This window comes from Bactrocera tryoni, chromosome 4 (genome assembly GCF_016617805.1).
Source record: "Bactrocera tryoni isolate S06 chromosome 4, CSIRO_BtryS06_freeze2, whole genome shotgun sequence".
Lineage (NCBI taxonomy): Eukaryota > Metazoa > Arthropoda > Insecta > Diptera > Tephritidae > Bactrocera > Bactrocera tryoni.
Genome location: NC_052502.1, coordinates 30,651,769 through 30,679,663, shown reverse-complemented (window position 1 = coordinate 30,679,663; position 27,895 = coordinate 30,651,769). Strand labels below are relative to the sequence as shown.

General features: G+C 37.2%; 1 non-coding gene across 1 annotated transcript; it reads left to right on the top strand.

The window, feature by feature from the left end:
- The first annotated feature begins 24,828 nt into the window (after positions 1-24,828).
- On the top strand, positions 24,829-24,901 carry Trnam-cau. The gene has a single exon. It is a non-coding gene; the product is annotated as a tRNA-Met (tRNA).
- The last annotated feature ends 2,994 nt before the right edge of the window (positions 24,902-27,895 follow it).

The following is a 27,895-nucleotide window of genomic DNA, read 5'->3' as shown; positions in this document are numbered from 1 at the left end:
TTCTTTTTTCACGCGAAGACACTTAAAAATTCATGCTTAACGAGCAATCGATCAGCAGAATCAACAAACAACGAGATGGAACTTCAAATGTGACAACAATCATAAAAAGGACAAGAGTGAAAAAAAAATATTGATATCCAATCAGTGCGGAAAGCGTGAACATAAAAGGAGTTAGAAAAGGTAAGAAAAATTGCAGAAGTGGAATTCGCTTTTCAATGCAAAACTATGCGCTAACGAGGCCAAATACTCCAAGAAGGAAACAGCTTTAAGGTATCTACAACAAGAGAAATACATACTTACGAAAGAAAGCGAACAGTGACACGGGCGCTGGCATGGAACGTCTTCGGACAAGCAATAGAAATAGAATAAACAGTGAGAACGCAATAAAAAATTAAGCCGCTTAAGTAATAAAAGTGCAGAAAGCAAACGGAAAGCGCTAATAAAAAGAGACTACTTAATTTGTATAGCAACAAAAACAAAAAAAAATACACGCGCCTATTCAAATGCAAACAAAAACAAGAAAGCGCGCTTAGAATGAGCGAACTGCTAATACTAAAAGTAAAATAAAATCTCCGCGCCGCGCACGAACAGCGTGCAGCGAACGCGACTGGCCTCACCGAGGCGTGGAAAAGTGAAAAATCCAAAGCGTTCCGCGCAAATTGAAAACTTTCTTTGCGCCTGCGGGCACAGCTGAGTGCGACCAGATCGAAGTAACCGCCGATGCGGCATTAAAAATGCAAGTTCCTGCGCATAACGCGCCGCTTCTCCGGCAACTCGAATGATCGTTTGCTGCTTTTAAAATTGTGCGCGCGATTAATTGGCAAAAAATACCAAATATGGTGTGCAAACAAATCGTTGCCGGCCAAGTCCAACTAATGAGGCAAAACAATACAGCCGAGCGCAACGAGACGAGCACCGTGGCAAGTCCATGCTTATGACGCAAGATATCCAAGTCTTTGCCGCCGCAACAGAGAGGCAGATGCGCAAGGGCAGGCGTATCGCAGCCGCCACCGGACATTGCATGACATTGACAACCGGTAAAGGAGGAGAGAGCATGCCCGCTTTATGGCTCCCACACTGGCTCAGCACCAGCGCGTCGCGGCCGTGGGCACCGGCATGGCGCAACTTGTAGAATGCAGAAATTCAGTTAAAACTGATAAATTGGCAACAAACATGTGACATCAGTGTGCAAGACGAAGCAGCCAAACGCCAAACTCCGCACCGCCTTTATTGTCGCGACACAATCGCGCTTCAAAAGCGCTTAAGTGGAGCACCTATCTCACTGAGCACAGCCTGAGTGGTGCATCATCAGCATCATCGTCTTCGACGCGTTTCACTGTCACTGCGTTTGCGGTAACGTCATCGTCGCGGCGCTTAAGCATGTATGCATGTGTGTGTGTGTGTGTTCAGCTGCAATGGGTGTCCATTTTCAGCGCGCGCGCAGTGCCATGGTCACATGCCGCATAGTTGGGTCTTAGTTTGACGTTCGGTCGCTCGGGCGCTTAGTCGCTTTTACCAAAGTCACACTAACGCTAGTCGCAGGAAAAGCGCAATTAGTGCGTTAACATGGTCATGTTGTTGTGGCTGTCTGTCTGGTGCCGGCCGCAATGCCTTCACTCCGCCACTTTTAATAGCATTTACTCTTCTGCTCTGCGGCTAACCTTGTCTTCACTTGTCTTCTGCTGTTTATATCGCTTTTGCTTAGTGGTCAGCGGAATCTAGGTTTCCGTGGTGCATGTGCAACTAACTAACTTCTTGTTTTGTGTATGGTGGCCACCTTTGTCGCCTTGCGCACACTACTCTTCGGCATATAAGTTAGTAGAATGTAATCATAACTGTCTGCATGCTCGACCACTTGTGCGCCATAAATATACATGTGTGTATTGCGGCAAGCGAACGCGCGTGAAAAGTGTCAGTGACGTTTTTGTGTCACAGTTAAACTCAATTTTTCTGCTCGCTGCATTAATGCCATAATTTCTAGCAGCTACATTACAAACTGGTTGAAATTTCGCTAGAAATTTATTGGTATTAGAAAAATCCTGTTTCTCCGTCTTGCCTTATAGCTTTCCCCGGACTATTAGCGTTTGATCTGATGACCAGTAATGTGTATCGAGAGAACATTAAGAAAATTACTTTGCTAATGATTACGGGCAATTTCCTATTTATGGAAATATATGTAATAAAGTGCAAAATTCTTCAAAAGCTTTAAAGTTATGAGTTGTGAGATAAATGAATTGCTTCTGTTGTCTATGAGGTCCCACGATTTGATACTGGCTTTATTTTCTAAAGCATAAATACTATGTCTGTAGTCCCAACAAAGTAGTTACATTATATGAACTGATAATAACAGCACACACACTCAAATCAGTTAATTACAAGCACTCTATTCGATCAGATAAGGTTAAATCAACACTTCTTGGGGCGCTGCTATATCACTTGTTCAAAATGAAGAAGTGTAGATTTTTCAATAAATAATAATGATTTTGACAGATAGAAAGTCGTTCGGCACACTTATCTTAAATAATAGATAAGTATTTTCCGAAATCCTAACTATTTCGATGATAGAAAATAGATTTCAATCTTCAACAGAATATTTCAAATCTTCTTTTGGAGAGAAAAAACGAAATTTCGTTGTCAAAATAGGTAGCTAATATTTTCGAAAATCCTCAATTATATCCAATTTCGAAGATAGAACGTAAATCTTACACCGATCGCAGCACTGTTACTCGGTTTATCATTGGCAGAGTGTTCAGTTTATATTCCATTTCGAATTTCGAAAATAGACCATAGATCTTAAGCTGATCTCTGCGTTAATGCCGACTTCTTTTGGAGAGAAAATACGAAATTTCTATGTCAAAATAAGTAGCTAATATGTTCGAAAATCACCAACTATTTCGAATTTCGAAGATAGATCGTAGTTGTTGCACCGATCGCCGCACTGTTACTCGGTTCTTCACTGACTGAGTGTTAATTTTATATTTAATTTCGAATTTCGAAAATAGACAATAGATCTCAAGCTGATCTCTGCACTAAATCTGACTTCTTTTGGAGAAAAAATACGAAATTTTGAAGTCAAAATAGGTAGCCAATATTTTCGAAAATCACCAACTATTTCGAATTTCGAAGATATAACGTTGATTTTACGCTAATCGTCGCACTGTTACTCACTTAATCACTGTCTTTGTGTTAAATTTATATTTAATTTCGAATTTCGAATATAGACAATAGATCTCAAGCTGATCTCTGCACTAATGCTGACTTCTTTTGGAGAGAAAATACGAATTTTCAATGTCAAAATAAGTAGCTAATATGTTCGAAAATCACCAACTATTTCGAATTTCGAAGATAGATCGTAGTTGTTGCACCGATCGCCGCACTGTTACTGGTTTCTTCATTGACTGCGGTTTAATTTATGTTTAAAATAACTGTTTCCTAATTTTTTCATAAAGCATTGCTATTGTATCCTCATTTTGAAAAATGTTGACCAGTTCGCGAAGACACAGCGTTCTTAGTAGAACTTTCGAATAAAGAGTCATCCGTTTTGAGACTATTACAACCATAGTGTCTATCAATCAGAAAAAGATACAGCACTATACATTTATAAAACCTTTAACTCTCTTTTAAATTATCCTGGTTGATAGAACCTTCTATTCATGCGGGCACTAATTTTTTAAGGACGTAATTTGAACCAAACAACATTTTTTGCGAATTCCGACATTTCTAATGAAGCACGTAGAACTGTGCGAACTTTTACTGGTACTTACGAGATCCAGTACCCCTTAACTATTGAAGCTGATTCATTAGAATGTAAAATTATAACTTCTTAGCACAGCACGTCAATCATTAGCAAAATCAGGCCTTAAGGAGCCACAGTTAACATAGAAAGTTAGATACATAACTTGGAATATACGGTAAGGCAAAGTAAGCTCCACAAAATCTACCGGTTTCAATACAAACAGGGTTTTGTCAACAAAAGTGATACGATTTCTTTTAAAAAAGGAAATTGTTAAGGAAACATAAATGTTTTTTATGTAAAGGGAATTACAATCGATACAATTAAGTTCTGAATAGAGCATCATGGAAATGGCCTCCACGACTTCTTTTGCAGGAATGAATTGAATAAACCCAATACTTTTCCCACTAAATCAAGTGTATGTCAGGTATAACACGTTCAATATTGACTTCTAAAGCTTGAAGAGAGTCTTGTTCATTGCTAAAGGCCAACGACTTGAAATAATCCAACAAAGCTAGTTTAATGGTGTTAAATCACAACTTCTTGGAGGCGATTCACTGTCACAATTTCTTGAAATAATAGAATCTCCAAACTCTCCACGCAATAATTCGGTTGCTGCACGCGTTATGTGGCACTTAGTCCCGTCTTGTTGGAACCAGACATTATCAAGATTAACTTCTTCCCAATTGCGGCCAAAAAAAGTTGGTTATCATCGATCTACACCGCTCTCCATTGACAGTAACGCTGTCGCCAGACATTTTGAAAGAAGTACGGAGTGATGATTCCACTAGAACAAAAACCATACCAAACTCTCACTTTGGGTGAATGTAATGGTTTTTCATAAATAAGTGAGCCTCATCGGAGAAGATATTTTTCTTAACGAAGCTGTCATCGTTTAAAAATTGTTTCAAAGCAAGCTTACGACGTTTGTGGTGGTCTAATGGCTTCAGTTCTTGAGTATATTTTCTTGAGTATATAGATGAAACAAATTACCGATCATGACATATTAAAAATGGCCGAAACGATACTTAAAAATCATATCTATCCCTATTGAAAAACCCTATATTATAGAAAAAAAGATAAAGGAGAAACTCTGTTAGTAGTAATTATGCCAAAAAGTAACATATTCCATAGAATTTAGCTGCCATACAAACTGATTCATCAAACTCAAGTCCCTATACGTTCAACTTATTTATTTGACAAGACACCTTCACAAAATTTGACACAGATTGTTATTCAAAGCAATGCTACAAACTCTGAATAAATTGTACTGAACGGACCACTATAACATATAGCCCCCATTTAAGCTGATCGATCGAAATCAAGACAAAGATTTCTTGCACTTTTTTATGCAATTTTAAGCATGTGGAAGGTATTATAACTTCGGTGCAGTTAAAATGAATGTTTTTTCTTGTTTCCAATAATATTACTCATAGTGTGGCATTATATTTTTTAATATTTCATAATCCAATAAACAATATGAGCTGATTATAATATAAATCCAAAATAATGAAAGCTGACAGCCGCGCACTAAAACTCCTTACTGCATTAGCATACAGAACAAACTGAGCTATGCAAAGTAAACAATGACTTCCTCTTATAAATTTGCGATTACTTTTCTTAGTTTTTTCCGCAACTCAGCTAGGAAGGGAAGCAAGTTTCGATTAGCAATTTTCAGCTATTTCCGCTTGGAAACAAATTGCCGGCAATTAAAGCATAGCATTCTGAGTATTGAAAGTGAATTTGCCATAATTATACTCGCATGCAATGTAAGCTGAAATGCGTCAGCAGTGCATGCCATAAATGCAAACAACGCACCAATTGACTCACCTTATCTCACGCTTCAGAAAGAAAATCCGACTGGCGCCTATTACTGTTTTTTTTGTTGTCCATTTTCTCTGAGTCAAAATTGTGGGTTAGCGATAAAAATACAGTGTGAACGCCACTAAAGCAAACACTTTCAGAGTGTAAATTATGTCTATTGAAATGTGTATGCATTGAGCTGAAATAACGGTGAGAGTGGTGCGGCACCAATTAATGCAAAAAATAGCAATCTCCACTTTTGCTATCAAATTTTGCATCAAAAGCAGCACTTAGCGCAAACACCGAATGGCAACAACAAGCAACAACAACTACAAAAAACTATTGGATTGGTCACATCAGTGCAAGCTGTTTGTTTGTGGCGACTGGCGTGAAATGGACTGCACTAAAAACGCAAAAATAAGAGATATGTGGCAAGCGTAGCTCCGTAATGTTGCAAGTGATTGTTTAATAACTCAATAAACACCTGCAAGCAGCAATTTTGTATGCGGCAACAAATAATCACTATTAGCAACATGTCCGTTCAACAAATACATACAGGCATTTTACCGTTGTGGGCAGTGTGCGATGGATTTTGTGCGCCTTGGAACAACTTTTTCGTTGCTACAAATAATTGTGGTTAGCGTTGCATATGCATGCGTGGGTTGCGGTGCATAAAAACTCACAAATACTGTATTAAAGTAGAGAAATATGCAAAAATATCTTTAGTCACACGATTTCAGTTTTGACTATAGTAATTTTGGGTGATTAAAAACTCTATTTCAGTTTTAGTTTAGCTGACCTGCTTTGAAAATTTTGTATGTGTGGATTTTTCAGTATTGCTACACTCTAGCTTTAAGCTACAGTCATTATTGGCAATATTTAACCCAAATGTCTGTTCTATATGCATAGGTTAAGTTAGGATAATCTGATCACTCATAGACCCAATTTGGTCCGATACCAAATGGAGTTAAGTTGCTAGGTCATCCTTTAGAATGTTTGCGCGTGACGTGAATTTTAATAGACTATATGGCCTCACTACAGATACCTCCTCCCGTGTGTCATACCGTGCGCACCACAGATGCTTACAGCGTTGTCTTGAAAATGCGGGACAAGAACTCAAGACATGCTCTATTGTTTCCCTTGTGACTTGCTCTAGACATTTTCTGCAGTCTTCTCGATCTGTCAGCCCCTTTCTGCGGTTACCAGACAGTAACCACTTAGAATTCCGATCAGTTCCTACAGTCTTTTCTATCGAGTGTCAATAGAAATTTTGTGTACTTCTGATCTACCGTTTTGTACATGACTTTTGCAGTCATGCACCCAGGTGGCTCGTTCCATCGGGGCTTGATTTTCTTTACCATGCTTCTGTCCAGAGCGTCGAAGAGACAATGAATGGGTTTGCCAATGTTCATCATGTTTTCGATGCTTTCTATATACATATGTATGTATATACAAGTAAGTCGTGCGCCATAAGATTGAAACTGCTCTTAAATTACAAATTAAAAGTGTTGGAAAAGGCTTACGGTGATTACGTTTTATAAAAAACACAAGTCTACGAGAGGTACAATACCTTCAAAGACGATCGAGAGCTCTTTGAAAACATTCTTGGACGACCTCATTGACTGATGAAAATATTAAAAAAGTGAAAAATATAGTGCTTGAAAATCGTCAGGTAAGTGTTAAAGAGATGACAGGAGAGCTCGACATCTTTCGCGAGTCCGCTCGAAAGATTATGGTGAATATTTTGAGTATGAAATGCGTTCTGGCTCAACTCGTTCCGATAAAGCTAAATTTTCCTGAAAAAGAGTACCGTAAACAAGTCTCTTTGGACATGCTTGATGGTGCAAATTCCGATCCTACCCTCATGGAGAGCATTATAACTGCCAATGAAAGATGTGTCATCACCGGAATGGAACCCGTTTTTAGTCGAAGATATATTGCTGCAGCAGCTGAAGGCTATCTAAAAAAGTGCTTGTTAGAGGTTTTTCGAAAAGTGGAAAAATACTTGGCAAAAATGTATTACATTTGGTGCATATTACTTTGAAGACGGTAGACCAAATATTTATGAATAAATATTTTGCGTTTTACTCACAATTTCCGGGTAATTTTTGGAAGAGTGTGTGTTTGGCACTGTTTGTTTTTCTGACAATTTTTACCATGAAATTTTATTGTCATCAGAGAGAGACAACAGAGGATCTCAACTGCTCTTATGAATCAACTTAACATAATTTTGGTTAAATTTTTGGGTATGAAATCTTACCACAAGATTTGAATCTTTTCTACAAAGGGCGTCCAGTAGAGAATATGGATTATGAATATGACGTCGAAACAATCTTATATCTAGCTAATTGCGCTCCAAAAATGAGCCAAACACGCATCAGGCAAAATTCACCGAAGACACTGAAAGCCATCTTTCAAAAAAATTTAAAGAAATGTATGAAATATTCGGTTAATTTTAGGCATGCTTGGCTCATAAGAAATTTTTTCAGTCCGGGTCAAATTTGTTAAATGAATTGTCTGATCTCTACAGAACAGTAATAACATATGGACTTCTAACAGTTGTTACGATGTTATGAGGGCATTCTCGTAGCAAAATTTTATCGACATTACAAAAAGCCTTAAATCCGAGAAGCACGAAAGCAAAATATGAAGAGGGGAAACAAATTTTCTTTAAATTTTATCAGAAGTAGGAATAAGTAAGACTTTTTCCGAAACAACCAGCGAATTCCCCCCTCTCACTAGTCATTTAGCATATTGTACCGCTCCATTACAGTTCTCCATTACAGCATCTCTTCTTCTTTGGAACGAGCGTCAGAACCTCAGCAGGCCAACTTATCAACACTATGTAAATTTCGATCTGAGTCGAGGGAAGAGATTTTCCTATCTGTAATGTTGATCGCATGCAATAAAAATGCAAACAACTTCCAACTGTCATATTTACATGCAAATAGCATCAGCACATTGCAATAATAATAGCAACGGCAACATGAGACAAAACAACAACATAACTTGCTACATATACCATACATTTAAGAGGTAAAACAACAACACGACAAGCAAAAATGCTGACGAAAAAATGTGATGAGGCGAGCGAAAAGAGCCATAGCAACGGCAAACGTAAAAGCAACAACAATAACAACAACAATGTGAAAAGCATTAACAAGTGCTGCCACACGATTTGCATTTATTGACAGAATATCACGTCAACATTAGCTGCATGCCACTCGGACAACTGCACACATACATATGTACGTATGTATATATGGATTTGGATGAGGAGTAAGCAACGGTGCTGCACGGGGGCGGCGGCATTGACAGCTATGATACAATGTAGCCGTGTTTGCTGATTTCCATATAAATTGCAATGTGGCAGTAAAAGCGTACGAAAATGCATAAAAGCCTGCGCTACGGAGTATGTGTGTGTGTGTGTGCGTATGCGTGCAGTTAAGTAAACGGTAAAGTGAATAAAGAAATCTGCAAGCAAATACATGAGAAAAGAAGAAAAAAAAAACGTTAAAGCTGAAAAATAATAATAAGCTTTGGCAACGCTTGTCTATGTCAGCGCCGAAGAATGTTAATTTAAATATCAATAGATGACAGACAGACAGGCGGCGGGGGGACGACGGAACGCAGACGTTAGTATGGCTGACGAAAATAAGAAAATGACGAAATAAAACATCATTAATAACAACAAACTGCAGAGGAAAGCGCACGGACGACGTTGTCAACAACACTCAATGTTGTCCGAAAGCTTTAAGCCGTTACGCTTGACGCTGACAGGTTGCAACATAGCGGCACACAAATAAAATAAAAACATTTGTATGTGTGTGCATGCGAACGGTGAGAGTCGATGAACAACAACAGCAGTTTAACTCGGAAAAATATAGAAAAAAGCATGCTGTCAACGCCAACAACAATTGCCGGTCACTGACAGTAATTGACAGCGGCGAAAAGTGTGTGCAACACTGACGCCACAAAAGTGTGACGAAAAATGTTCGTGCACCAAAATATGTAGCTGATTAAACAAAGCAACAAAATAAGCAAAAAACACACTAAACATGCACAACAACAACAAGTAGCAGTTGAGTTGTCTGTGTGTACAGCCCAAAGGCCAATAGATATGTGTGCGTGTGCGATGTGGCAGTTGCAGGCGTGTCGCACGCTAAGTGGCTGCGGCACATTTTGACTGACACTTGACTGACTGACTGCATGACGTACCGTTGTGAGAAATATGCAAACGTCTGCACCTAGGGTAAGTAGGTAAGTATGGACGTACATATGTATGTACATATGTATTTTTAGAAATTGAAGGCTTTTATATAACCCTTTTGATCGTGTCTGCTGACTGTCTATGCAACCTCTGAGTGCAAACGATTAGTTCCTCACCACAATGTACTCATAAAGCAAGTCAATTGAAAAGTCCACGGCCAACCATACACACAGGTTTTGGAACATAATTCCCTTCAAGTGATACCCTGATTATAGCGACCTTTCCGATACCAGTTTTGTAGTGCGGTTTGTCCTTTGCTTCCAAATATGCCTCAATTTGGGTGATCACCTTTTCATTCGACGTTCGTTCTTCCTAGCGAGTATTCTTGTGACAACTGAGAACAGGAAATAGCCGCTTGGGGCCAAATCTAGAGAATATGGTGAATGCGGTAGCAATTCGAAGCCCAATTCATGAATTTTTGCCATCGTTTTCGCTGCCTTGTGACACGGTGCGTTGTCTTAGAGAAAAAGCATTTTGTTTTTCTCCAATTGCGGATCTTGGGTTTCAACTGGTTTAACTATGTGATAGTTGCTTTTGATGGTCCTTCCTTTCTCAAGGTAGTCAATAAAAATTATTCCCTGCGCATTCCAAAATACAGACGCCATAACCTTGTCAGCCGATAGTTGCGTTTTTCCACACTTTGGAGCGAGTTCATCGTGTGAAGTCCACTCGGATGACTGTCGATTTGACTTTAGTGTAAAAAGGTGGAGCCATGTTTCATCCCTTGTCACATATCGACGCAGAAACTCAGGTTTATTGCGCTTAAATGCTCCAAATTATCAACTGGTCATTGATTTTGTTCAAAAGGCAGCTCGCGCGGCACCTACTTTGCACAGAGCTTTCTCATACTCATACTCATTCGTGAATGATATGATGTATACATTCAGTTGATATCTTATAGTACCTGCTATCTCGTAGAACTTCACTTTATGGTCATCCTAAATTATTTTGTAGACTTTTTTGTCGATAACATCCTCTCTTGGGCACTGAGTTAACCATCTTCGGTGCTCATTTTATCACATCTAAACTTAGTATACCAATTCTTGATGGTTTGTTTTCCCGGAGCTGTATTCCAAACCTCGTTATCAAGCCAAGTTTTAATTTCAACTGTATTTTCTCCTTCAAAAAGCTTTATTAGGACATGAAATTCTTTTTTATTAATTTTTTCATTATAACTAAAGTTACTTCAGTCGAAATGACATAATTCACAATGTAATGATCTGACAGCTGTCATAATTACACACGCGTTGTTTGAAAGTGAGGACTAACTAAACTAACTAAATAATATGTAGTAGCGCGATCTCTGTATCAAGCCTTTAACTTTTCAATTGACATGTATATACATACTATATATTTGTATGTATGTAAGTATGTCTGTAAATTTGTATATATGAGTGTATATTTTTATGTTTCATTGATAACAACTTTCTCATAATATTTTTCAATTATTTTATTACAACTTTTTATCGCATCAACAATATTTCGCGTCTGTCGGTCAATCGGTCAATGAAATAGTAACTTTTATCGCACAACAACAACACAACTACACAATAGCTATTAAATTGTGGCGAACGTTGCCCGACAATCGAGTTTTAATTGCTTGCTGTAATTGTTTTCACAGTTGTGTGCAGTTGCGTGCGTAAAAATGGCAGTGTTTACTTTTGTTTATATTGGAAGTGGGAAGTATAGTTTTTTCCTGTAACATTGGCTTTTTTTCTGAAAAATAAAATAAAAAAATCACTGTAGGCATTATGTATTCTATATATCCGAGTGCAATCGAACACACAGTCCTTTGAGCTGGCATTCGTTAGATTTTATAAACGAAAGTTTTGAGCTCCTAGAACTTACGGCGTATATATTTATTACGTAAAGATCTATCACCTCAATTCATTAAAAAAATAGTACCACAAATTACAGTAGAAAACCTAAACAATAAATCAATCACGTCAGAATGCACTCAAAACCTCTAGAGACCCCGAGAAAACCAGAACCGTGTCTATTTTTAAACAATATGGTTTATATTTTCTGCCAAGAACATTTTTAAACAGCAATTGTTGGAAGGTTCTAGCTTAGATATATATAAAATTAAAAAATTACAGAAATTATGGACTCATGATAATGCCACGAAAGATTAACTTACTCCTTTGAAACGGATTACGGTATTATTGGTTCATAGTTTCGTTAAAATCATTGCCGATTCATAGCCCTTTCAGAATTATTCTCAACACTTGAGAATGAGCAATGGTTTTAATAAACGATCTTGATCTTTTTGGTTGGAAAATAGTTGAACACTTCATAGCTCAAAACTGATCGCGAAGAATTTTTTCAGTAAAGAAGAAAATTAGCCACCAATTGTTTTCAGAGGAATTATATCAACTATGGTAATATTTTTCGCACATATGTAGCTGTACAAAGGTGACACACCACAGTTATTTTCAACAAAATTTAGGGTTTGGTTCAATTTGTACACTTTTTCTGTTTATACAGTTTTTCTCATATAAAAGTCACGCCTGTCTAACGTTTCCTCTCACTATACCTCTATGAGCGATTCTCTCATGTTCCCTTGTTAGATTTCAACGGTTCCATAAAATGTTTACAGGCTCATGCATAGCTATTAAAATATTGGCATTCTAAGAGAACATAAAATTGCCAAAAGTCACTAAAAGTGTTTCACGCAACATTAATGACCACAACGGTAATTAAATGGAAATAAAAATCGTGCTGCGTGACACGAAAAATTCGCGGGTCATAAAATGTTACCGACACACATTCGTGAATTCGAAATCAATATACTTATTGATGAGTGGTACTGGCTGAGGAAATTCGGGAAATAAATCTTAATTTTATTGTTAATCAATGAGATATTTGATTTTCACCCGGCCGGTTTATTTGAAACGATTTTGAACTAAAATATTTAACAGTACACTTGGCATAAACTCGAGTTAAAAATGTTGTAGTTAGGAGTTTAAATGTCGTGTTGCAGAATTTTTGAAAACTTTTTCACAGTAAAACCAAATTTCGTCTCCAATCCGAGTTGTGTTTACTGAGAAACCAAAAAGTGATGCTTAAGATAGTTAAAGGGCTGTTTTTATAAACTCCGAGTTTATTAGTAATATGTAACGCTGACAAGCCATGTCCGTCTTTCAGTCTATCTGTATATTATATGGTCACTCACTTTTTGAGATATCGACCTGATATTTTGCATACGTTAGTTTCTTCTGTTGTTTATTTTTCGGAACCGCCGATATGGGACCACTATAGGATATAGCTGTCATATATGGTACATCGATCAAAATCAAGTCCTTTTAAGGAAAACTTAGACAAGATATCTTCACTGAATTTTCCACGAACTCTAGTCAAAAGCTACGCTACATTCTCCGAGAAAATTTTTCATATCGGACTACTATAGCATATAACTACAATACAAGCTGAACGTTCGGAATAAAGTGCTTGTATGGAAAACACTTTCATTTGACAAGATATCTTCAAAAAATTTGGTATGAATTTTTGTCTAAAGCTATGGTGCAGTCTCCGATGAAATGCTTCAGATCGGACCTCTATAGCATATTGCTGCCAAACAAACTGAACGTTCGGAATCAAGCGCTTGTTTGGAAAACTTTTTCATTTGTCAAGATATCTTCACTAAAATTTCCACAGTTTATTTCCAAAAGCAATGCTACAAACCCCAAGAAAGTTGTTCAGATCGGACCACTGTAGCATATTGCTGCCACACAAACTGAACGTTTGGAATCAAGTGCTTGTGTGAAAAACTTTTTCATTTAACAAGATATCTTCAAGAAATTTAACATGAATTTTTGTCTAAGACAAAGATGCAAAATTTGAAGATTTTTTTCAGATTGAACCACTATAGCATATAGCTGTCAAACAAACCGACCGACCAAAATCAGAAATCTTTTGTGGTTGACAAAGGTAAATTATTTGAACTTTAGAGCATTTAGATATACATATAATAGACTCCTATGTGGTATATAAAGTTTTGAAAAATCACATAAAATTTCTTCTCGTCGATAAAACCTAGTACAAACCCTGAAAATTGCATATCTATTAAACCTACTTGGTAAGAGAAATTTATTTCTCACACATCTTTCATACCCAAAAACCACAATATCTAAGTGGGTTGCTCACAGTTTCAGTTTTTATTGTCAATTTTCTTTTCAAAAAATATCACATTTCGAATTTTCTCTCCATAATCATTTAGCGCAGCTGTCTGCCTAACCAAGCAGCCGTCTGCCTGCTCACCCGCCACTAACAGTTGTCTGGATATCAAATCGCCCATTACGCGTTGACGCCCCCGCGGTGCGAAATATTTTCACATCAACACACACATACATTCTCACATATTTAATATAAGCATTTGTTAAACTGTATGTTGCCACTCAACGCCCGCATTTGCAAATTGTTGCCGCGCGAGTAAAAGACTGCGCCTGCAACCGCAGAACCGCAACAAAATTGTGTCACACGTAAATGCAATAAATTGCCAGCAAGAAAAAAATAAATGAAGAAAAATTCGATCGTTTGTGTAAAATAGCCTACTGTGCGGCAGACATAGCGCTTTTTAGGGCAGCCCACATACTGCAGCACTATTTCTCGCAGTGTAAAGGCATTTCAGGGACGCATGCATGTGCGATATTGGTGACACTATGGCTTCCTGGTGTGCCACAGCATGCGATGTCGCCACAATGAAATTATCTACAGGCATACAGTTATTGTATATGTGCATGTGCATAAATATGTGTGACTCAGTGCAAATTTATATAGCGCTGATAAATATAAATGTAAGCATAAATGTTTGTTGTTGGTGCCGCGCGAAGTAAATTATATGTGGGTGCATTCAGCGATATAGAAACACCAGCGCGGAAATTAAATCTATTTTATTTATACACATTGCTTAGCATTGCAATGGCACCGTCCGTGCTTATCGCCTTCCCTGCAAATGTGACTGCTTTCAAAGTTCACTATTATTTATATTTTCCTACGTTCTCGCCGACGTTGCGGCAGACAGCGTGGAGCTGTGTGGAGCTGCATGCCGCGGTTAGCGCTCGCCCGCCCAATCGTTTAGGTGGCATGCCCATTCAATACGTGCACTCCGCATAGTCGCTTTTATATGCACAATGGCATGTGTTGAGTGTGCAACATGCATTAAATGTGGGCGTCTGCTGTGTTTCGGCAGCATGCCACCAATGCTTTGCACTTATCGCTTTTCGTTAACTTTTTTTTACTATTTTAGCTTCGTTGCTCTGTGACAGTTCGTGAAATCGAATGCGCGTCAAAGCTTATCAAAATTCACGCGAATGTACCTTTACCTTTGCTACTATGCCGTAGGTGCCACTGAAGGGACACTAAAAACTAGGCGTGGGCATATGTAGTAGGCAAGAGTTAATGGAGGTGAAGAGTGTTGGAAAATATCATTAAACCTGGTTCTAACCACTGACATAGTTGAAATTAAGGGACTTTTTAAATTTTTGAAGAACAAATGTTGTCAATAATAAATAGAATACCGAACTATTCTAGCCCCAAAAGTTTAACCAAAAATGTCAGTTAAGAACTGTGTATACCTCACCCGAGTTGGAAACCACTGTATATGTTGAACTATCGAATGACGAGTTAAAGATATTTTTCTCTCTAACACTTCCACTAACACTGGCTATTTCTATAGTAGCCCACCTAACCCTATCCATTACCGCAAATCGCTTGATCTGATCAGTTCATGTTCCAACCCATAATCTGCTGAAGTTTGGCGCGAACTGATTAGGAGATTAACTTTCCTTTTTTTATGATATACAGAAATATCTTTAAGGGGTTAAGGGGGAATTTTATATTGTCTTATTAAATTCTACAATACTTCCAGAATATGGGTTAAAATGTTCAAGTTGATCCGACTAATAGTTTCGGAGATACAGCCTTGAGAACTTGTGCGCTCGAGGCTAGTTAGGCTAAGTGCGTCGTCTTTACCGATCTTCATGAAATTTTACACAGGTCTTTGAAATGGAATTCTTAAAGACTTGCACGAAGCATTTTTTTCGATTACAACTATTTGGAAAAAAATGTCGCAAAATTTTCACTGAAATTTCCCTTTATTTTTTTGTAAAAGTGTCTGCGAAAAATCCAAAATTCAGTTTTTTTTCCTTCATCCAAGTTCTAAGTAAGGTTTTAACTAAAGCCTGTATCTTTTCACTTTAGATGATCCAACGCGTGCGCATTTTTTTCGAGCCGCCACCGGATATGGCGTCACAATGACCGAATTTAAAATATTTTTTTTTCACAAATTTAAGAACTTCTTTGTTAATAATGTATGTTAGTAACAATACAAAATTCTAATAAAATATTTAATTTTTTATATGAGAAACAAAATTATAAAAAAATGCTGTTTTTTACCCGAGGAAACCCATGTACCCCTTAATATCAATACATACATTACATTGCTTCGCCCAATTTTTCATATACCTATAATAAGACAAGAACGCAGAAACGTGCTTTTCAAAACCTGTACCTAATTCCGGCGAATAATCTAACTGATTAATGATTTTCACCTATTTCGCCTTTATGACTTCTACTCAACGATCTTTTTAAGAATTTTTAAGTATGTTATTACTAGTCGTTAAGATATACACAAGACTAGGTCGACACGTAAAAAGTGTTAAGATGATTCATGAGAGATTTTGAGAAACTAATTCTAATATTGACATTTTGGAATATAATCTCATATGCTCATTCAATATTTTCTCCGCTAATATAGCCGGAATGCGACTCAAATAATTGCATTTTCCATAAAAGTGGTTTAATCAAAAATACCTTGACCAACTTTTTACTGATTCCTCTACAGTAATTCCATAGAAAACATCGACAGATCGAGCAGATCGGATTAAAATAGCAAATATTGCTAGCTAGTTGAAAAAATTGGACTCAGTTGACATTAGAAGACTTTAAAATGTTATAAAAGAGTCAAACAAGAAAAATATCAACTGATTCACCAGGATATGTGGTTGAAAAACAGGAAAATTCTTGCAAACTGTATATATGCACTAACGTTAGAAACTCATAAGCCTCCTTACTGTTCCATTACGTTCTGCAATTACTGAAGATGCGACTGCAATAACAAGAATAGCATATGGATGAATTAACATAGCTGACCGCTGACCGTTAACACAGCGTGGGAGCATATTAGTAGTAGGTGTGCCACAATAGACAATTTTCGTGAAGCTCAGATGGCTATTCATTTTAAATTCGTAGAAAATGTGCAAATTCGGGATCTCAGATAACAAACATTTTGCTACGAAAGTCGATTCTGATAATTAATTTCATTTAAAATTCGAGTATAAACTCGTTGTTTGGATAGTTAATAACATATTATTATTTTCTGGTACTGTTTTATATACGATATATGCTCGATTGAAACAAGGTGTTAGCAATTAAGGGCTGACATCATATAAGTATGTACGAAAAAAGATTGGGAGAAAAATATCGAAGATCAAAGTTTAAAATTCCGAAAACAGAATATAGTCTTTCTCATATCTTCAAGCTGAAAACATTATCAGCGACGAATATACCACTAAAAATAGATGAAGTACCATGTGATCAAAATTGATCCGGACTAGTACATTTTTTCGCTTGAGCTCGCATTACTTCAAGCTGAAAACATTATTAGCGACGAATTTGCGAAATTGATCCGGACCGGGCCATTTTGCGCTTGATCTCCACTTGTCAACTAGTGTGTGTTTGAAAACTATTTGTTTACGACACGAAAAGTTTGTGTGGCGATTGTGTTCCAATGAATCGTTGAAAATGTTGCAGATGTCTTTTAGGGAGTCTACTTTATAACGAACACAAGTAAACGTCTGCGTTGTACAAAGCATTAAGTGAAGATCATAAAATCTTCGAAAACTCAATTTCGAGTCGTCCATCCATCTCCGATAATGACGATAGTATCGAATGTTAAAAGAAATCGTCGTATTGTCAACAGTGAAGAAGTGAGCTTATGGATCGACCAACACATTTTTTTTAATGTTTTGGGTTCGTGTTTCGTACCAAAATACCTGAACCTTTTGCAAGAATGACACTGAAGACCATCTCAGCTGATGCTTATAACAAGTGCATGGAAAATTGAAGTAAACATTGGCATGCTTGTTTGGCTCAGGAACCTTTTTGAAAACAGTTAAAATTTGTATTAAAATACGTGAAAATGCAGTTTTTTATGAGTCAGGATCAATGCTGAAGGCAGCTGAATAGCGTAAGAGCGAGAGAATACTATTGTGATAAAGGTAAATTTTCCAGTCATCATAGCACTTGGAAAAATCCTCCATCGTGTTGGCCATCAGAGCCTTCTTCGATTCAGCTTTTATATCCTCAGTTGAATCAAACCGGCATCTTCGGAGTGATCATGTAAATTTCCTGATTAGCTAGAAATTGCGCAAAGGTAAATCAGGCGAATGCGGTGGTTGCGGCACGATATTAGTTGAAAATGTGGCGAAATGAACACGAATAACCAATGCAGTATGAGATGGTGCATTAACGGACTTCTTTGTTCAATAAATACAGACATAGTAAAAATCGAAGAATTCACTTTTAGAGCCTCACAAAACGACGCGTATCTCAAATACTTATGAATAGTTTGACCTGAAATTTAGCATAGATGACACTAAGAGTACTACCAACTTCAAAAAAAATGTAATTATTTGAAAAACACCCCAAGTATAAATTAAAAATTCATCATTCATTTTGATCATAGTACTATTTAGATTCGATAAGCTCGGTTCACAGACGAGCCTGAAAAGGCAACAGAGGAAGGAAGATACTACTATTGTATTTTATCAATGTGACAGATAATTACAGTGCGAATTTGCATCTGAATTGATGAGTTACACTAAAACGATTAACAGTATAAAAACCGATTATAAAATCTTTTATTTTCATATAAAAAGAGTTCTACTAAGAAAGATTTAATCACGATTAGGCTACAATAAATGTCTTAATATTCGTCTTTTTTTGCTTTAGCCGCTATTTCCACGCTCACCATGGCATACATTTACATATTTGCATATCGCGACGTGCATCTGCCTAATATTGGCAATTACCGTTATAGCAAATCACAATCGCAACGAGTATTTGTGCACATTCGCTTTTTTTATTGTTTCTTGAATATAAAAAAATTAAAAAAAAATTAAAATTCAACGCGAATCAGAAATATGAAAAACGCTTAAGAAATTAAATATTTATAAGAGATATTTTTCCATATTTACTATTAAATTTATTTTATTTTTACGCTCGCTCTGCATGATAACCTCAATTGTGACTTGTGCTTCCGCAGCTGCAGCTACTCAAGCTGCCGCAACATCTCCGCACGCCAACTTGATATTGACACTGAACGCTCGCGCGGCTGCTGCGTCGATCGATGCCTTCACTCAGCGTGTACTGGCAAATAGCGCTGGGCAGGCAGCCCAGCAGTGTTGGAGGCGGCGATGCCCTCCAATGATAGCCGCCCGCTGTCTCACGAACTGCCGACGACTGCGGCGCAACGCTGCAACAATGTGGCATGCAAACCGCGCAAGTATTTAGCATGCAATCGGCGGTGGCAACACATTGGCAACTCTTTTTCGTTTGCCCACTTTGCATGTTGTTGGGCCGTTGCAGCAGTGAGGCACCCAAGTGGGCCGCCTGCCACAGCCTAAAACTATGTGCCTAGATCTCTAATGTAATGTATACGTAGTCAAAGTAATGTATGAGTGCAGCTGCCTCTTCTATTGTGCCGTCTGCCTGTTAAATACGAGGCTTAACTTTATTTATTTGTTTTACTTCTTAACTGCTTCAGAAGTGCTTTTTCTTCAGCTATTTGCTTATTGTTTCAGCAGTTAGATACTGTTGCCGCCAACACAGGTACCCCATATGAGTGTATTTGTGTGTGTGTATGTGCTTGAGTGTGCAGAAAATGTTAACTTTGCCGACTTCGACATCTTGTCCAATTATATTGGCAGCCAACAGACGTCCGGACGAGCGGCAAGCGCAACTCCGCTGACAGAAAAAATGGAAATCTTTATTTATTTGCATGCGCGAAAATGCAAATATTTTTTTCATGCACATACACACACACCCCACTTGGAATTCCTTTATTTTTGTTTCACCTTTATTCAGCTTTTTTTTTTGTTGCAGCGCGCGGCTTTGCCTTTGCCACATTTGCCTGGCCATTTTTGGTGGTAGCTGGCACTCGCGATGCCACCGCTTTGATAGTGTGAAAATTGACAGTAGTGGAGTTTATAATTTTATTTAGCGTTTTGTTTGTGTTGTTGTTTTAAACACTATCGATGCTGCGGCAGATTGTATTGTTTTTATAAAATTTTACATAAAAGGAGTTCATTAAATGCACATTGAATTTGTAATCGCATGCGGTATGCAAGCAGCTTTGAAATATATAAGTATGTATATTGGAGCTGTCAGTTAAAGACAAAGTGTGTGAAGCGCAGCGGTTGCGATTGCGTAGTTGGGCGCAGGAAGTGACACTGCAATATTTCAGTGCTTTTTTGTTGTATTAATATTGAAATTACCGTGGGAATGATTTTTTAGCTTTCGATTTCATGTAAATATATATGAAATAAAACAAAGAAATTAAAATAGCTCACAATTTGATTTGCAATGTAAACTAAATGAGGAAAGTCAAAGTAAATTCAATTATTTAACTACAAATTTAACCAAACTAAAAGAGATAAATAAACAACAAATGTGCAGCTTTTTGGGGAGAAAATGACGTCTGCAAAGTTTCGGATCAATATCTCAAAAACCAAGGAAGTAGTTAGACTACATATATACAAACAGGCTTACATGACTAAATCGACTTAACTCATTACTATCTTCATTTACATAATGTATACAAAGGCTTAACGATCTCTATACGAGTAAAACGATAGCACTAAGAACCACTACAACGGCTGCACTTGAAAGATTAGTCAACAATAGATATGAGTTGGAAGTGAGTTAGGTTTAGCGGATTAAAGCTCCACACTCCGGCTTTCGATGCTTCCTCCTACTAAAAAAAAGACTGCCCGCAATAGACATTGCAGTCGAAAGCTCGATATCGAAATCAGCTGCAAGATTGGCGACGCTAGACAATTTTAGTCTAATTTCCACAAGAATCTGCGGACATACATAGCTCGATAGGCAGGGGTTGTGGGATAAAATAAGCGACATAACCTCACACTTTATCTGAGAGAGAAGGTTTCAAATCACACTAAAAGAGAGTGGATGTCGGAGAGGAACGCGACCCACGGAACATATACACAGGCGGATAAAAATGGCTGATATTATGAGCATTAGAATCTATTGCGCGGAGGTAGATCTCAAGTGACCATTCAATCTTTCATAATACTGCAAGCCAAAGGCTTTGCGGCAATTAAAACTATAGCCTCCTCTCGCACTGCGTCAGAGAATATCTTAAAAAGCAGGGAGCTATAATATCTACTACATTATAGCTGCCGGAAAGCGTATATTCTATGGTCCTGGAAACAAAGAAAATTCTTGGAGAGCTGCTAATCCCTGAAAATATTGTACCGCACATGCTACTTTCTCAGCAGATGTGGAACTTTGTTAAGAATGGAGCGCGACAGCCCTAATAGGTCTTAGAAGAAAAGAATGGTACAGAAAAAGGGAGAGACGGATGATTAGCGTGGAGTTGGAAAATCTTTAGAACGAGAGCCATCCGGCTAAAGCTTCTCCTTGCAAAAAAAAATGCCTGGTGACGGTTCCGCAAGGAAAATACTCGTTAAAAATTATACACAATGAAATTTCTGTAAGGGCTAATAGGCCGTTTAGAGTAATATGGAGTGTCATAGGGGCATGCAAGACCGCCAAGATCATATGCAAGCGCGCGGAAGGAAAACACGCAATATTTCTACTCACACGGTGTCGAAAAGTTTGCAAGACGATTATTGATCTAGCCACAGATCAAAATTTACTGTTATAACATGCAAGACATATGGGCATTATTAACGATCACACAGGTGGTACTGTAGCAGGTTAAACTCCAAACTACTTATCCAGAATAGGTCCTGACATATCTAACATATTTCCAGCGTGCAATGAGACCCCGTATGACACTAGCCACCTCTTTACATGCCCTGCTAACCCTACACAACTGACACCCATCTCCATATGGTATGATCCCGTCGAAACAGCACGTTTCTTGGACCTACCGTTGGATGACGTCGATTATCTAGTCCTTACCATCCTAACGAAGATTAGGTACCCGTTACAACAACACATCACACAGGTAGAAAGTGCAGAGAAGTAGACATGATCGAAAGACGCTATAACAGCTACTCTGCTTATGTCCGGCCTTATCAAAAACTTGGCTTATATATCTAGGAGCTTTGCAGTTCAAGAGACTGGATGTACATACGCAAGCTGGAGTTTGCGTTGTGTAGAACGTGGACCCTCTTTTGTTAGTTTAACAAAGACTTGATATATAATATTGATACTACATAAGTAAACCTTCATTTGGCATTAAGAAGGACTTGGAGGTTTATGTATGGCCAATCTAACCTATGTCCAGCCAATCTAACCTAAACTAACCTAATGCAAAAATAATGGATTTATTTTTAACATACCTATGAACTACATATGTATGAAAAAAATATTTTTGTTCTGTCATATTTGAGCTAAATAAAAATTGCAATTTATGTTAGGCTCCAGCCGAATACATAAATTTAGCTAACGAAGGTTACAGCAATTAAGCTTAGAATTTTTTAAATTCCTTACCGTAAAATTATTAGCGATAAAACTGAAATGCATTTAACATTGAACAAACCGCACTTTTATAGGTTAAAGTGGGAGCGTAAAAACCGCCGCAAAACACATTTTAATCATTGTCGACAATTTGCGCAAATGAGTTAAATGCTTTACTCATTTTACACTTCCTATTTGCATGAAAACGTACATATTTCTATATGAATGTGGATATAAGGTATGACGATCCACAACTGCGACTGCAATAAAACATAATACGCCGCACTAGACGCTCATGAATGCAACAAAGCACAAAATAAATTAAAAGGAAAAAACAAAAATTGTAAAAAAACGAGTTTACGAGTGCCAAGATCAGCGCAAACACACAAGCCGAGCGACAGTTGCAGCAACCAGATCACTTACATGTGTACATTTTGATACATTAGCGAGAAAAAATGCCGGCAACGCATACTTTTGCCGAGTAAGATGACAAATTACACAGGAAAAACGAAATAAAGCGAATAGAAACCAGAAAAAACGTGTACATAATGTAAGAAGGTGTGTGCGACACAGTTTTTACTAAAATGAATTTCCAACGCACTGCTTACATTTACTTATGTGACAACGAGTGAGATCAGCAGATCTGGCAACACACGCAGGTTGTGGAGAAAATGTTTGTCACCTTAGCAGTACAAAAACAAAATTTGTGCTATGTTTTCACGTTTCACTTTCATAATTACAACACGCTGCAACAACCAAAGTCAACGCTGTCACTGCAACAAGCAGTTGACCCCCCTCTCTATACAGAGGCAGCAAACATTTAAGCTTCCTCAGCCAACTGTGAGCAGCAGTGACCAACAGTGGGCAATGAAGTGACGTATATACATACTCGTATATAATATACATATTTCCACACATATATGTATATGTATATGTATATATGTATATATTTTCGACGCATTCTACCTCTCAGTGTCCAGTCAATTAATTAAGCGAACATCAATGGACCGTGCATATAATAAATATGATCCCCTTTCCTATAAAGCGCATCGCGATGATCGTCGAAGATCAATTTCAACCGTCTACGCACCATTGGACGACATGCGTGGCTACGACACACACAAAAACACAATAATAAATAGTGAGTTGGCGTTAATTGAAACTCGCAAACTCGTCATTCGAGACATGTGCGTAAGGGGTGAGCCGCGATCAACGACTAGTGATGTGGCTTTAGCTAGTCATTGCGTTTGATATTAGAGCGTGAATGTGAGATTATTTCTCCTAACCTATAATTAACTATGAAAATGCTGTATCGATTAATAAAAACGTGTCACTGTCAGTGCTCGGCGCATGACAAGAAATTCTATTAACGAAGCGCTTAATGAGTTGGTGCGCAGTCAACTTGACCGTCGCTGATGAATTGGTATAAAGTGCTAATTTCCTTGCGCTTGACTGATGGTTAGGCGTATGTGACAAAAAGTCACATGAAGTTGGTTGATTTTGACGGTTTTAGCAGAAGCGAATGGGATTTGCTGCATAATTATGCGATTTATTAGTAGGCAAATAGTTTCAGAGATAGCATATTAATAGGAATTTTTTACTTAGTCTAATCAGCTTTTCTCACAGTTGGTGAGAAAAATCTTTCCGAAACAGCTGAACCGATCGACTTGAAATTTTATCATCTAGCATAATAATAACTCATTTTGTTTTCTGAATCGTAGTTAAATTTAAAAAGAAAACCGAAAGACACTCTTTCTCGAAGGTCCTTCTGGAAATCGGCTACGGTATCCAGATAATCAAAATTTTTTCAAATAAATGATTATTATGGATGGAGTCATGTGCAGAAGTTCACGCAATTGAGGAGAGTTCTCTAATTGACATTCAGTTGAGAGTGGCCAGAAAAGAAAGAAGAAACTCTGTGCAAGTGAATGTAATCACCTACGTTATTTAAGATTGTTAGCACATTCTTTCAAATCCTTAAGATTCAGTTTTCTAAAAATAGCTTCCTTTTTAGTTTTTTAACTAATTATAACACAGATATTATTATCGTGGTTTGCTAATCATTATTGTTGCTTTAATTATACCATACAGTCAAATTAATAGAATATAAACAGAGGCGAGGACATAGCAATAGCCGAGGAAGAGAGTTCGCAAAATGAAGTAAAATTGTTTGACGCCATCAATCACGCTTAGAATTTTAATTATTATTTTTTGTTTCATTATTAATTCTAATTGCGTTTGTTCACTTTCAGAGTAATAACTGCTGACCATTTCCTCACAACGCTTTCGCACAGCCTCGGTGGCGCAGTAGGCAGCGCGTAAGTCTCATAATCTTAAGGTCGTGAGTTCGAGCCTCACCCGGGGCAGTCAATTTTTTGTTTTTTTTTTTTAATATCAATTTTTTAATTTCGAATTTAATTTTTTATATATAAATATTAATTATTATATTAAAACAAGTTTGTTTTTAAATTGAGAAAGACAAGGACTTTTTAGAATTTTTCATGTTTTTTTCTTCAATTTTCAAAAGCTTTCTTAAAATGATGTACATATATATTTGCTAAACCATCAGACAGTAGAGACTTCAAGGAAGAAAAAACTATCCTTCTTTTTAATTTAATATTTTAACGTGAGAATTTTCGATGGAAATTATTAAATTCAAATAAGTTAGAAAAATAAAATTCATTTTATAACCTTTACAATTTTAACTTCACGACTTCAGATTATCCGAAAAAATATTTTTGCTCTGATTCTTGTTGTTTTATCTTTCTCTGTCAAAGGGATTCATCTTGCATTACCTCTACTTATTAAAACTTATTTTGCTTTCAAAAGCCATAACAGGTTTTGACAGGAATCGTTCAAATTTGAGGCACGATGTGAAAAATTCTGTAAAACAAATTAAATTTAATAAAAATGGCGCTGCCAGATCTTTCAATTTTGTGTCTAATTTTTCTACTACTTAAGGTAGTAAACTTTTTTCTCCGACATAGCTGAGAGTGTACATAAAAATCGTTGTAGAGTCGGTATGCAAAAACTAAAGCTGTTTGACGTTCTCAAGCGACACCGCATCGCTGTATGGACTCTCGAAAATAGCCGACGTTTTCGAGCAAAATTAATGTTCAGCGACGAGGCCTATTTCTGGCTTAAAGGGTATGTAAAATCGCTGAAATTGGGACAGCAGTCGGAAGAGATTCAAAAGCTGCCATTTCGTTTAGAAAAAAAAAAACAAGGTTTGAAGTGCTTTGTTGGGCGGTGGAATCATCGGTCCATATTTCTTCATAAATGATGCCAGTGAGAACGTAACCGTCAATGGCGACCGTTATCGCGCCATGATAACAGACTATTTGATGCCAGAAAATTCGGTGAGCAGATAATTTCACGTTTTGGGTCGGTCAATTGGCCACCAGGATCGTGTGATATGACAACGTTAGACATTTTTCTGTAAAGATATGTAAAGTCTAAAGTCTACGCGGACAATTCCGCTTCGATTCAGGCCTTGGAGCAAAATACCACGCGAGTAGTTCGCCAGTTATCAGTCGAAAAGCTCAAACGAGTCATCGAAAATTGGATTCAACGAATGAACCTGAGACGTAGCCGCGGCCAACATTTCAAAGAGATAGTTAATCAAAAAATAAATGTCAAAAAATGTTCTGTGGAATGATTATAAACAATTCCCACTAAATTTGAAGTTTCTGTGTTTTTTCTTTCAAAAAAGTAGGGAATCTCGAAAGGGATCACTCTTTATATATATTACAATTTTTTCAGAAATATGGTGAAGCAGATTATAAAAATCCCAAAATTGAGCAATTTTTAATATTAATAAAAAATAACTTCACTACAGTTATATTCTTTGGTTTTAGTTTCATTTATCATAATATTTTTTGAAATTTTTTTGCTTTTCCAGAGAGCCTAAATTATAAAAAAATAACTACCCACATCAGAACTAATTTTCTTACAAATTTAAATACAAATTAAACCAGAACCTATTCTACTTTTAGCGATTTATTGCAGTTTATTACCCTTTTTGCAATCAGCACAACTAAGCTTGGAATTCCAATGCCATTTCTACATCCTTCTTGCCATCAAAGACGCGCATTGTTTATCCACAATGAGGCATGCAACCGCTTAAACGATGTGCGTACGAATGATTGCGAGAATAAACGCCGAGGCAATGAGGAAATGCCTGAGCAGCTGAATGCAGACTTGCTATGGACAAAAAGCTTTTGGAAGAATGATGAATATTGGCAAACACAGCAAAAAAAGAAAGAAAGAAAAAAGAGAGTAATGGTAATTTAAAGAGAAGAAATAGTGATTACAAAAAACGCTTAACGGAAAGAGTTATGGGTGTAGTTGATGTGAATAATTGTAAAAGCAACGCAGCATCAATTCCACCGCACACACATGAGGAAAAGCATTTATGTCAAATTTTGACATTTACCACATTTCTCAAAAGATGCATAAAACGCGAATGGAGGAAAACTTTTAATGGGTGGGTGTAGTCGGTACTAGAATGATGGAAGACGCACCCGTTGGAGTGGGAAGTGCGAAGCGATGCCAAGAAAATTGTGTGGTCTAAGTATTGAGGGTTTTGAAAATATGTACAATAATATTCCTTTCACAGTTATACTAAAGTAAACGTACTCACATTTCCAAGCAATGAACTCTTAATTAATTTCACATAAAAATTCATATTTTTTTTCGAAGTTGCACCTTAAAAATATTGTTCAGACATACCTGCAAAGAGAAGAAAAAATAAAAAATTAACATTACAAATTAATCAGTTGGTCAAAAGTGCAACAAAAAAGGCTTGGTTTAATGATCATAAATGCATAAGGCACATTTAAATGAATATTCTTAGAAATAATTGTATATGCACAATTGTGCGCACCCACGCGGGTCCCCTACAATTTTATTTTACTTTTTTTTCTAATTATTTCTCCAACTTTTACTGCGCGCTCAGCTGCCACTCGCAATGCTCTAGCTCGCCACCTGAGCGTGTTGCATGTGGCCATGCAAATGAATGTACACAAATGATTGATTTACCCTCGATTGACAACGTCAACATACCGACAAGCCCCTCTATCGAACTAACTATCTAACTTGATATCTATCTATGGCTTACTTCATTCATATTGTACGCTAAACGTGTGCATATCGCTCATTGACTGCATATTATAATAAATAAGACGTAGAGACAATAAAAAGTAATAATAAGAAATCATAACAGTAGCGTGGGCGTCCCCAAACAAAGCGTAGAGACCCATGTGCCAGACAACAAGCAGCGAAATGTAGAGTGAAAAATGATAATTTTACACGGAAAAAATTTTTGGTTTTGAAAAATTAGTAATCGAAAGAGGACGGAA